This window comes from Lytechinus variegatus, chromosome 6, assembly GCF_018143015.1.
Source record: "Lytechinus variegatus isolate NC3 chromosome 6, Lvar_3.0, whole genome shotgun sequence".
Taxonomy (NCBI): Eukaryota; Metazoa; Echinodermata; class Echinoidea; order Temnopleuroida; family Toxopneustidae; genus Lytechinus; species Lytechinus variegatus.
Genome location: NC_054745.1, coordinates 26,159,182 through 26,172,760, shown reverse-complemented (window position 1 = coordinate 26,172,760; position 13,579 = coordinate 26,159,182).

Below are 13,579 nucleotides of genomic sequence, written 5' to 3'. Positions count from 1 at the left end.
GAGGATGAAATTGGCCTTTATATATTCCCGTATATTACCTACTGTATTTTAGGGGTATAAACTATTTATTGGCTTGAGGGGGGGGTTACTTCCAAGAACCCTACATTTGAGTGGAGAGAGGATCAAACCCGGGGGGGGCACTCGACAAAAAAATGGTGGGGGGGTGCCGCAGGCGAGACAAAAAACGGGGGCCTCGGAGCGGGCTTATTGTAAAAAAGAGGGTCCTCGGAACGGGCTTCGGAACGACAAATGTTTGTGAAAACGGGGGTCCTTGGAACGGATCGCCAGCGTGTGAGCGCGTATTAGGCGAGCGGCGAGAGGCCAAAATTTGGGACTTTAATCCCCCCGACTGGATCAAAGCAAAAACATGCTTCATTTTGAAGGAAATTTTCTGAATTTTTCAGAACTGAGAGTTAAAAGTGTCCCAGAGTGTAGCTTCACCATGGAAACCAGCCTTGAATCGGCCACGCCCATTTTTGTGATAAATGCAAAGCAGCAACTTATTTAGATTTGTTAATTAGTTATACTAATTTATATATAAATATAGAATTTACAAGGATAAGATCACTACAGATTGAATGATATGATAATGCCTAGCAACCAAATATATATTTAATACATATTTGATTTCAAAATCGTTGCCTAGCAACATTATTTTCCCTAGTAACCATATTCTCTTTTCAATATTCTTTAATTTTTTTACCAGATTAATTCATTTTATAATTTTTTAAAGTTTTTAATTTGTAAAAGCTAATAAAAAAGGTAAATTTTGATGAAAAAGTGATAAAAGAGGAAGACTAGGATGTATAATGCATATATGATCATGAAAAGTTACATTATTGCTGTGTTTGATTAACCCCTGTATGTGACGGATATCACTAAATATATATATGTTTGTGTGTATTTACGACTATATGCATCATTGAATGGATATTGTAATATTGTTATAAATCAAATAGATACCCTATTGTGTCATGTTATCTGCTCTAATCTAAATATTTGAGTACTCACAGATTTTTCTGTTACCTATGGAAACCATTTTTTGTTGCCTAGCAACAGTATTTTCCCTAGCAACCATCACTTTTTTGGCGATATTTCAAGCCTGTAACCTCCCCAAAATTCCTGATTTTGGTCCTCAAAATGCATCTTATACTATTCTAAGCATTTATTGTGGCGATGACAATTAACTTCAGCCATCTGGCCAGGCAGTCAGCATATTGAGAGAGGGCATGGCTGTATACAGAAAACTTTTCCTTGGGGGTGGCAAGAAAGTCTCCAAGAAAAGCGAGGAAGCAAAGCGACTGAGTTTGGCAAGGGATGCTTTTTCATAGTAAATGGAAGGATATCATGCATACTTTTGGTGAAGTTTGTGAAAATTTTCAGTTAGATACCCTGTGTCAAGTTATCTGTTCTAATCTAAATAATTCAGTATTCATAGAATTTTCTGTTACCTATGGAAACCATTACGTTGCCTAGCAACAGCATTTTAACTAGCAACCATCACTTTTTGGTGATATTTCAAGCCTGCAACCTCCCCAAATTCCTTTTTTGATCCTCAAAATGCATCTTATACTATTCTGAGCATTTATTGTGGTGATGACAATTAATTTCAGCCATCTGGCCAGGCAGTCGGCATACTGAGAGAGGGCATGGGTGTCATTACAGAAAACTTTTCTTTGGAATGGCAAGCCGACTAAAAGTCTCTAATAAACAAAGCGAGGAAGCAAAGCGACCGAGTTTGGCAATGGACGCTTATTCATAGTAAATGGAAGGATATAATGCACACTTTGGTGAATTTTGTGAAAATTTTGAGTTTAAAAATGTATCTTTTCGCTTTTCACGGCCATGGTAGAGTAATGGGTATTATTATCAATATCATTTAGTTTGTTATTTGGAACATTTTATTATACATTTTAGGAAAAGTAATATATATCCAACACCAACCAATAAATCTTAAAGTGTATACAAGACCAGCCAATAAGTGCCTGCCATGGGAAAACGGAATTATTTATTTTATGGAAAATATAATTCCTATACTGTAGTGATTGTGAACTCTAGAGCTACATGTAAGTACTTTATGAGGTTCCTACTAAAACATTTAAATCACAATGATCTATCAAAGTTTCTATCTGCAATTCTGGCAACTCTGACATTGTGAAATCAAAACTAATTACTTTATGAGGTTCCAATTAAAATATGTAAATCACAATGAACTATCAAACTTTCTATCTGCAATTCTGGCAATTTTCCAGTGTTGTTGGAAGGTTTTTTTTCTTTGTTGTTGCTGTTATTATACCAATGGATGGGCATTGGGCAATAGGGCAGTTAACGCAGTAGTATACTTGCAGACCTTCAAACAGGATTGCTGGTTTATCTGCACAACTCGATGAAAAAACCTTTTCAATGATCACCTGCCATGATTTAAACACAGATCAAGAGATCCTCAGTCTGTCATATATACCAACCAGACAATAAAAATTACTTTAATCTGTGCCTGTTGCTCACTAGAACCGATTAGTCTCTGTACATTAGTGTGCATTACATTACTGATTCCAGCAGTTAATTAGCAGGTCAAATATCTGTTTAAGTGGAATTAATTAGGAGTGGGCCCTGTTGTCTCATCAAGATAAATGGCAAAGTCCTAACCATTGAAGTTATGAGCATTCCCATTTAAGATCTTTCTATAAACCTCATCACCAATCTCTCCCTTCCTCGAGAAGCCACCTACGATCGAGAAAATGTAATTATTGGGGATTTCAACAGTCACAGCAATTTGATCCTCTCTCCACTCAAATGTAGGGTTCTTGGAAGTAACCCCCCCCCCCAAGCCAATAAATAGTTTATACCCCTCAAACCCAGTAGGTTGCAATATATAGGCCAATTTGATCCCCTTTCCACTCAAATGTAGGGTTTTTGGAAGTACCCCCCCCCCCCCTTCAAGCTAATTCCCTTCAAATTAAGATGATCTTTGACCTTGTTCAGGCTACCAGCAATAAGTTGATATTAAAGGTAGTCAAATTTCTTGGGGAAAATACAATTATTTTGTTAAAATTTTCAGCCTCAATGACCTTTGACCTTGATCATGTGACCTTCAACTCGGTCAGTGAAACTTGATTGCCCTAATGCCAAAGTTTCAAGAAAAGATCCAGCTATAACCTGCGAGACAAAATTGATGAAAACAGCTCAATCATATTTGAATATTTGCCCTTTTAGCCGTCCATACTATGCTGGGATGCTGTGGCTGAAGTTAGAGGCCGGGAATGTATACAGATATTTTACGCCCCTAAAACCCAGGATTACCAAAAATTTTGGTGAAGGTTTGAGGAAAATCCGTTAAAGAGTGAGAAAGTTATTAGAGTTCAAAATTTTGGATTTTTGACGTCATAAACGAGCAGCTGCCCCATGTGTTATGTAATATAAAATGTATGAATTTCAAATTTTGTATGGTTCCTTATGACTCAATTTTGTTTTCTTTTCATGATCGGGTGTGAAATGATTTGTCTATTGATATACAAAAGTTTCAGTGAAAACCATTTTCAATTTTCTGAGAAAATGACATTTCTCATAGATTTTTTACCATTCGCTATGTAGGATTTAGGAATGCTGCTCGCATGTGACGTCACAAATCAAATAATTGAAATTCTAATAACTTTTTAATTATTTGATGAATTTTTCTCAAACCTTCGGCAATATTTTTTATTATTTTTTCTGCTATTTTTACAATAAACTTTTTGTCAGGGTGAACTTCCCCTTTAAGTACAGTCCACCAGGTTGGTGTGTCATCGTACTTGTAGAATTGTGCAGGAGGATGTTGTGGAAGATCTATTCTACGTACCTGTGGTTAAAAAAAAAAAACAGCGCAGACAGTCTTACTCTTAGACTTGGTCTTACTTAGTGCAATTGGATTTTCTGCACCTCAGCCTTGAAGTTGAAGCTGGCTACTGACGTGCAATGATACAGTCATTCAAACTGGATAGGAACGTTGGATCTAAATTGGCCAAATCGTGATTTCGGTTCGGAACCCTCTCTTTGTTTTGTAGTAACATGCGCTCTCACTTATGTTTAATAAAAGTAAAGTGAATGATTAAGTCTGAATCTTTGAATGGAGGGGAAAATGATAAGAACCATTTGCCTGATGCCGGCACTTGCTGCTGGCCGCTGCTGTACAAAGTACACGGTTGTTCCTAATTTCACATTATAATTCTGCTAAATCCCCCAGCATAGCACATGTTGAGTTGTTGAGAGGTCACCTGCTTCACTACTCATGCTAATTCTTAAGCTTAGCAAAAAATGAGTGTGACTGTGTCTGTGAGCAGGTGAGTGAGCCAACTTGACTCTTGCTTTTATTTAATTTTAAGGCTGCCTAATTTTGAATTAAACTAGATTCTCTACATAATTAATTAAGTACTGACTTTGGCATCAACGGGAAGAATGAGGTCTGTTACCATGGTTACATTTATCCATTCTAAAAAATATGGTAAATGGGCTCAGCGTTCTCGCCAGAAAAAAAATCACCCATGTCGGGGACTTGTGCTGCCACTCCTGGGGGGTGAGTGCGGGAGGGGGGTTCACCCCTCCCCCGCAGAGCGCGGGAGCGACGGCCTTTTCATCAAATAGAGACGCTAAGGAAGCCCCGGGGGGCCACTTACATTGACGAGTGGATACCATGCGCGACCAAAAAAACACGTAAAAAGGATGTCTTTTTTCACGATAGGGCACGTTACGTACGTAACGTGATAAGGGTGTCAAAAACACAAAAATAATGAAAAAAGGGTATCTATTTCACTTGGAAAATTACGTGTTTAGGGTCGATTTTGCGGGGATGATGAAACAAAAATAAAATGTTTTATAAAGGATGTCCTTTTTGCCCCAACACTACGTGTTTAGAGTCCGATTTGCGCGAGGTGTAGAAGGTGGGGTCGAACTAAACCAAATAAGGTAAAGCCGACGACCGAGGACCCGTAACAATAAAACATTCCTATACTTGTTTAGGGGTTCATTTCGGGGAATATTTGCCAAGAGTATCGTTTTGTTTCCAATACTTGTTAAGAGTAGGGTTTCACACGTCAGTACTTGTTAAGGGGTGCATTTTCAGAATATGGAAATTACGTGTTTAGGGTGCTTTTCGAGACCCAATGGTCGCGCATGGTATCCACTCGTGAATGGAACTGGCCCCCCCGGGAAGGAAGCCCCATTGTGGCGTATTTCTAAGCCCACACAAATGCACATAAATGCTAGGCCTGGGAGTAAACATCGATTGATCGAATGGTTCGATTGGCATGCCGCCAATCACCAATCGATTAGCAAAATTTACACTAATCGAATGTTCGGCAGATCCGATTATGACATTGGGAGAACTCGAATACCCAAGTAATAATAACAAAATTACAAGAAAACAATGATGACACTTCATACAGGTTTAAAAAATTATGTTACCGAGATAATTTTACTAAAATAATCAATGATTGTATTACATTCACAGTTACACACCAACATGAAAGCGCTCCGAATTTTTTTTAATCCCACCCAACCTTGCCCTCGATACACAAAATGAGTTCATTGTCTGCGTGCACAAAACAATAAGAAAACACACAACCAAGCTCACTTGAGCTGATTGGACCTTCGGATAGCCAATGAAACTTTGGGGGGGAAACAAAGAAGAAGGCAGTGGTTCCTTTATCAGGAGAGGTCATGACTTCAGAAATAAATTGACCCCTCCCCCATCTGTGTGTGTGTGAGGGAGAGAGAAAGATAAGGGTGGGAGCCGGAGAATTCCTTTCATGTTTCAAAACAATAACGCAACCTTTTTTCTATCCCCCTCACGCAATGAAAACTACATGTACATTCCAACATGCGCCCGTCTTCACCAGTACTTTCTCGACTAGTCTCCAAAAATAGACCCAGTTATACATGTAGGTTCAAATGATAAAAAATCGTAATTTTAAAAGGTATTTCAAATTAAATATTTTGCAAAATATTTTTTTGAAATACATGTGTAGAATCTTGGGCAGTGCCACAAGTGGGGGCGGGGACATGGTGTGGGCAAGGGATGAAATTGTTCAAGAAATGCTCCACCTGGGGTCAGTCTCAAAGAATAGTTCATGAATGAGTTGTTTACATCTTTGGGCTTGGACTGGACTCGGCTGATCTGGGCTGATTCATTCATATGCAGGGGTGTGGCACTTGGAGGGATGCATGCATAATACCAGAGTACCAGCATGGATTTAGGAAGGATTTTCATTGGAACAATAAACTGAAAGTTTTAATCTCATTTCATGTAGTTTCTTTTGATATAAATATCATGGAGAAGGGGAAAAAGGTCCTACTTTCATTTATTCTAAACATGTGATTTTGATGGAGATTTCACCATAAAGTAGGTCAACTATTGTGACTTTAAAGACCTGATTCCCGACGAACAATCGAATCATTCGATTATTTTTTCAGGAAATAATTGAATGGTAAAAATGACAATCGTCCCAGGCCTAACATCCATGCACCATAGCGGTCACGCACAGTTCTCAAACTTCTTTGCTATTCGTTCATTGTGTGCAGAGAGGGCGGGATAAAATGACAAACACAGTACAACTCCTTTGCTATTCGTTCATTGTGTGTATAGAGGGCGGGATGAATGACAAACACAGTACAAGTACATGTTCCTTGTATATACAATGCATTTATTCCAAGTTCCACTCCCATCATATCAGTAAGCGCAGCTACCGGTAGGTCATGCAGGGTGACCAGACGTCCCGTATTTCCCGGGATTGTCCCGTCTTTTGCTACTTTGTCCCAGCGTCCCGACAAACCCTTCCCGGGACGTCTATTTGTCCCGTATTTCAGAATATTGAACAAAATGTATTTTGTAATTTTCATCCAAATAACCAACATATGACGAAGCAGAGACAACAATGAAATTGATGAATAAACTTTTTAAGTTCTGCTGTGATTTTCTTGCTAACCCCAATACATCGCAAACGAACTGGCCTCCTGCCATTGTGTGGCAGGTTCTCTCCATCAAACATGCGAAAATAATCACAAAAAATGTACAAAATTTGTATAATGATGATGTAACAGTAAATTTTGCTGGGTCTATCTATTTTACTCTTTACTCTTACATTTGGCTTTCCATACTTTATTGTTTACATTCAACTTGTTTATTTCCATTCCTACTCATCTCATCCTTCTTTCCATCCTCTCAATCCACATACATTGTCATGATCTCATCTTTCATTCCGTCTCCACAATACATCTCACATAGCAACACAGGTTCATTTCATTCATTCATTCAGTTTCCCCTCAGTCATGCTTCCTGGTTTTCCATTAGCTTTCCACTCCACATGGTCTTATTGTTTAATTCTCATTAGGATTCAGTTTAACTCATGATCACCCTTCTCTATTCTCTGATTGGTTCTTATTTTCAAATAGGGTTAGTTCATTTTATGGTTCATACCATTTTCCTTATATTTGATTGGTTGATTTGTATGATTATCCAATGTGGGTACATTGGCAGAAGAGAAGATTCGAAAGTAAAGTCAGTGCTGATCTGGACTTCATCTTGTTAACTTCTAATTTATTCTGTGTTCACCCTATCTTCAGTTTAATAATTTTAGTTTAATTAAAGGAGAGCTTAGTTTGATTGAGTACAGGAGAGCATAGGAGACTGAGTTTGGAAGTGTACAAACGGTTATGTTACAACTGGTCATCAGAGGGTCGGCAAGCTTCAATTTGTCCTTCCCTCCAAATTGACAGGACCTGCTTTCTCTGTATGGGAAAGTCTTCCTCCAAGTGAACAGGCTGACTTTAAACAAGCCAAAGAGAGACTATCCACAATTTTTGGTCGGTCAGATTTTATTACTACATTCCAGTCATGTATTACAACTCAGTCTCCTATGCTCTCCTGTACTCAATCAAACTAAGCTCTCCTTTAATTAAACTAAAATTATTAAACTGAAGATAGGGTGAACACAGAATAAATTAGAAGTTAACAAGATGAAGTCCAGATCAGCACTGACTTTACTTTCGAATCTTCTCTTCTGCCAATGTACCCACATTGGATAATCATACAAATCAACCAATCAAATATAAGGAAAATGGTATGAACCATAAAATGAACTAACCCTATTTAAAAATAAGAACCAATCAGAGAATAGAGAAGGGTGATCATGAGTTAAACTGAATCCTAATGAGAATTAAACAATAAGACCATGTGGAGTGGAAAGCTAATGGAAAACCAGGAAGCATGACTGAGGGGAAACTGAATGAATGAATGAAATGAACCTGTGTTGCTATGTGAGATGTATTGTGGAGATGGAATGAAAGATGAGATCATGACAATGTATGTGGATTGAGAGGATGGAAAGAAGGATGAGATGAGTAGGAATGGAAATAAACAAGTTGAATGTAAACAATAAAGTATGGAAAGCCAAATGTAAGAGTAAAGATTAAAATAGATAGACCCAGCAAAATTTACTGTTACATAAGATTCCCTCTTCATTAAAAATGTCCTCATTTTTCAATATACACTCTAAGTTTTTAAGTTTCTATTCATGTTTTGATTCTAGCATGTTTTTTTTTTTTTTAAACAGGCCAAAAATAAAAAAAATAATGAAGGAACCTTAAATTTCAACTATTCAGAGTAATATCAATAAGTCATTACTCTTGCAACAACAATCAGCAGATCTGCCATATGTCCAAACCCAATCAAAGTAATTAATACTTTTTTTTATAGCGGTCGTCCCTAAACAGACGAGTTCAAAGAATGAAAAAAAAAAAATGTATATTTTGACTTTTTTTTTTTTTAAGAGAAATAAGAATTATTCAAATCAGTATTAACTATTACCAATGGCCATCTGACTGTTAGTTGCAAAAGCACAAATAGTATACATGTATATTAATACAATATGTATCAGCATATTGTTGTTGCATGAGTATTTTCGAATAAACAATTAGCTTTCTTCTTTTTTTTTCCAAACTTAATTTTTTCTTGCGATATTTGTGAATTTAAATAAAATATCACTTTTTCTTATATATCCCTTTTTTCACAAGTATTAAAAACCAATATCCTTAAAAAGATACGCTTGTCCAAAAGGAAAAAAAAAATATACAACAAATTGCCATAAGCGAAAATGGATCATGCATCGACAAACAAATAACTTTGCAACCAATCTTAGTTTTGTTTTGTGAACATTATGTCCTTGCTTTTTTTTTTAAGATTCAATTTTTTTTTTGAACAAAATCATTTTCCATTTTCCAAACATACTGTTTCGTGTCTGATGGAATAGAGATAAAATTCTTATTATCTATTTTTTTCCGTTATATTTCCAAAATCAAGTATCCATATTTAATATACAACAAAAACAATTATTTCCTTTTTTGTGTGCAAAATCAAGTTAATCAATAGTATGGCTAGTTGCAAAAATGATATTTTCAAGAATATTCACAATTCACATAAATATATACTATAAATTCTGTAAATGAATACTTTCTATATCAAGATTTGAATTCTTATACGAAACAATCCAATCTTCAATATCATTGCATTTTTTTTTTTCGAGAGTGACTGAGAGTAAATTTTCATGAAATCTTCATGAAAATCAAAAGTATTGCCAAAAATCTTTTATCCCTTGATTTGAAGATATTTTTAACCAATTGGTTTGCCACTTTCATATAAATGTTATCTCAGTCAGAGGACATTAATGCATATATCATTCAAAGAAAACTGTTTTGCATTCAAAATTTGCCAAGATTTTTTTTTTGTTGTTGAAAGAAAATAAAATCTTGAAATGCAGTATCAACACATTCCTGGAGGGTAAATACAGTGCAGTCAAAATTGCATTACAATGATGAAATCCGATTGCTGCTTTTATATCTGATTCCATTTTCAATCTTTTACTTATCAAGGTGTTTTTTTTTTTCAATCGAGGTAAAAATGAAAATAAGTCCTATGAACACATCATTTAAAGCCATAAACTTTACCACTTTAACATTTCTTGCGCTTGTTTTGTTTTTGTTAAAACATTAAATGTTTTTAATTTTAAGTAATGAAGATTTTAAAAACCAAACTTCAAACAAGTAATGACTGCAAATGTATTTTCCTTCTAGTGAATATCAAAAGGGAAAAAAAATACATCGGTAGGAAATTCTCTCATCGATGAAAAAAAAAGGATGTGTTGCCGTAGAAAATTCTCTATCACATAATTCTTCTGTCGATGATGAATGTTCTATCAAAGTCTTATTCGAATGTGGTAGAATAATTATTCTGCTGACGAAAACTGTTCTTATCAAAGTCTGTATTCAACTAGCGTAGAATAATTCTTCCGTTGATGACAAATTTGTTATTAAAGTCTGTACATTTCAATGTCGTAAAATTTGGCTGATCGATCCGGTTCAATGTCATTGTTCATAGTCTTTATATCTTGATGGTTTCTTAACAGAGCGACCAGATCTAGTTCTTATAGTGGGTACCATCAGGGGTTGATCATCGCAGGGAGGTTGAGCCAAGGTTTGGTCATCATCCAGGGGTTGGTCATCTTCCGGGGGTTGAGCCAAAGGTTGGTCATCATCCGGGGGTTGAGCCAAGGGTTGGTCATCATCCAGGGGTTGAGCCAAGGGTTGGTCATCATCCGGGGGTTGAGCCAAGGGTTGGTCATCATCTGGGGGTTGAGCCAAGGATTGGTCATCAGAGGGTCGAGCCAAGGATTGGTCATTAGGTAGGCGATGTCCCTCAGAGCAAGTGGCTGGACTACGGGGTGGATGGAGTCCGTCTGAAGAGTTTTGGGGTAGATCGTCGGGATGGAGACGACCATTAGGGAGGTTTGCCTGGCCTCCACTCCAAGATGGTGGAAGGGAGCCAGACAAAGGTGTGAAGGAAGGACGAGAGGTCATAATGTGAGTATGACCACTAGGCATGAAGTGAGGATGATAGGTCATATTGTGAGTATGACCATTAGGCATGAAGTAAGGATGATTGGTCATATTGTGAGTATGACCATCAGGGAGACTTTGACTGAAGTAAGGATGTCTGCCTGAAGGAGGATATTTGGATGAGTTACCATCTGATGGGTCCGTGGAAGATCGATATGGTTTGATGCGATTCTTGTGTATCACCATCTCTTTCCTGTCATCATCTAGACCATGGATTCGAACTGTGGGCCCCATTGAAGACGAAACAATTCTGTAGGGTCCTTTCCAGTTAGCTGCAAGCTTACTTCTACTCATAGCAGGATTGTTGAGCCAAACCAGATCTCCAGGAAGATATTGGATATTTCTTTCCTTCTTATTGTAAGTAGCTTGCTGTTTGACTCTAGCTGCATTATTGCGTGAAGCAGCATACTGAAATGCCCGATGTAGGCGAGAACGCAAATCTTGAACATACTGATGATGGGTGATACCATTCGATCTTGTGTCTGGGGATGGTACGGAATGGGGGAGGCGAACTTCTCTGCCATACAGTAAGAAGAAAGGTGTATACCCAGTTGATGAATGTACAGTCGAATTGTATGCTAATTCAACCTGTTTCAGATGTTGATCCCATTCACCTCCTCTTTCTGCCAAGTATTTAGCCAGCTGGTCTTTGACGATACGGTTGGTTCGTTCTACTATACCAGCACCCTGGGGGTGGTAAGGAGATGAGCGGGTTTTCTTGATACCAAACTGTTTACAAAGTTGACGAACAAGAGAAGATTCGAACTGACGTCCCTGATCAGTATGTAATACATCAGGTGAACCGTGTTCCCTGACATAATCTTCAAACAAGTGTTTTGATACTGTGGTAGCTGTTTGATCCTTCATAGCATAAAGATTGATGAATTTTGAGAAGTGATCCACAACTACAAGGATGTAGGAAGAACCAGAGGAAGTGCGGGGTAACATCGCAATATCAGCATAAACCGTTTGGAATGGGTAGCTTGTCTTAACACTCTGTAGTGGTGCTTGATGAGAGGGAGTTGGGTTTCTGAACGACTCACATGCCATGCAAGTCTCACAGTGGTCTACTATATCTCGGTGCATGTAAGGCCAGTACATATCATTTTCGGCTCGAGACAGTGTTCTCTCTGTACTAAAGTGTCCAGAAGTAGGATGACTATGGAGTAGTTTGAGAACTTCAGGCACCAAACTCTGTGGGATAACAGCTTGATAGAGGATAGTTGACTTTTTCAGGTCTCTCTTTGTGCGATAAAGGATGCCATCCTCTACCTTGAAACGATTCAATTGCCATAGGAAACGTCTCATTCTTGGTGAATAACGGCGTATTTCTCTAGGACCAAGTTTTACTTTTTCAATCACCATGTGTTTGACAACTTGTACATCTTTGTCTAACTGCTGATGACGAAAGATTTTGAGTCGTAGGCCATTAAGGATCTTTGACGATGAAGGAGGAAGACGAGCATCATCGTCTGTTTTTGAGGATGTCTCTGATGTAGGAAGACATTGTTTGCTATTCGACTCTGGATAGTCAGGTGATTCAGGCAACGACGGAGGAAGGTAAGGCCTATTTACTTCAGGCTTCTCTCTTGGTGCATCTGTTTGTGTACCTACTGAACAAGTAATCTTGCTAATGTTCATGGCACACACATGAGACTTCGAAGGAGGGAGGTGCATACCAGTGTTGGAGCTGGGCAGACTTGATTTAGCAATAGGTGGGGCCGTTGGTGAGGTAGTTGATGGCTGGCCCACAACATCAACTAACGGTCGTTTCCCTGCCTATCAGAGAAATGTACTCTCCTTGGAGAATGAGGACGAAAGGATGTATCCACATTACCTTGACGTTCAGGTCGGCGATAGTCATCATAGTATCTATCACGACGGAGGGGGCTTCTTCCTCTGTCTCGTCTGTCACTAGGACTCGGTGAACGTCGCCAATTATCATTGTAGTTCCGACGAGGACTCGGCGATCGCCGGCGAAATCTATCAGCATTGGGGCTTGCTGCTCTTTCTCGACTATGATACTCATAATCTGGGGAGTCATAGCCACGATGAACGGGGCTCGTCTCTCTTTCCCGTCGGAAATCAGGATACCGCCTTGGACTAGGACTGGATGCGCGACGTCGGTCCTCTTTGAAATGAGAACGAGGCGATTTGTCTCTACTTCGGGTACGAGATGTAGGGCGAAGTGTCAGTGAAGAAAATTTCTTCTCAAGATCTTCAAGACGATCTAAAACTTTCTGAAGAGAAGGGTGATCAGAAGTTTCCTCGGATGGAGAGACAGCTGCACTGGGGGTTTCGGTCTGTCTGCCGAAAATATGAGCTCTCTCAATTCTATTAGCCAATTCGACAGCCTCTTGGAAAGTCTTTGCTCCCATTTCGTGGATTTTCACTTGCAAAACATTGCTCAGGCCAGCGACAAATCTTCGGAACTTCTCCCCTTCCTTGGCATTATCACCATAAGAAGGAAAAGCTTCCTCGACCAATGATGCAATGGCAGCTGCGTACACAGGGATCTGCTCTCCCGGCTGCCTCACTCGAGCTGTAATACATGACTGGAATGTAGTAATGAAATCTGACCGACCAAAAATTGCGGATAGTCTCTCTTTGGCTTGTTTAAAGTCAGCCTGTTCACTTGGAGGAAGACTTTCCCATACAG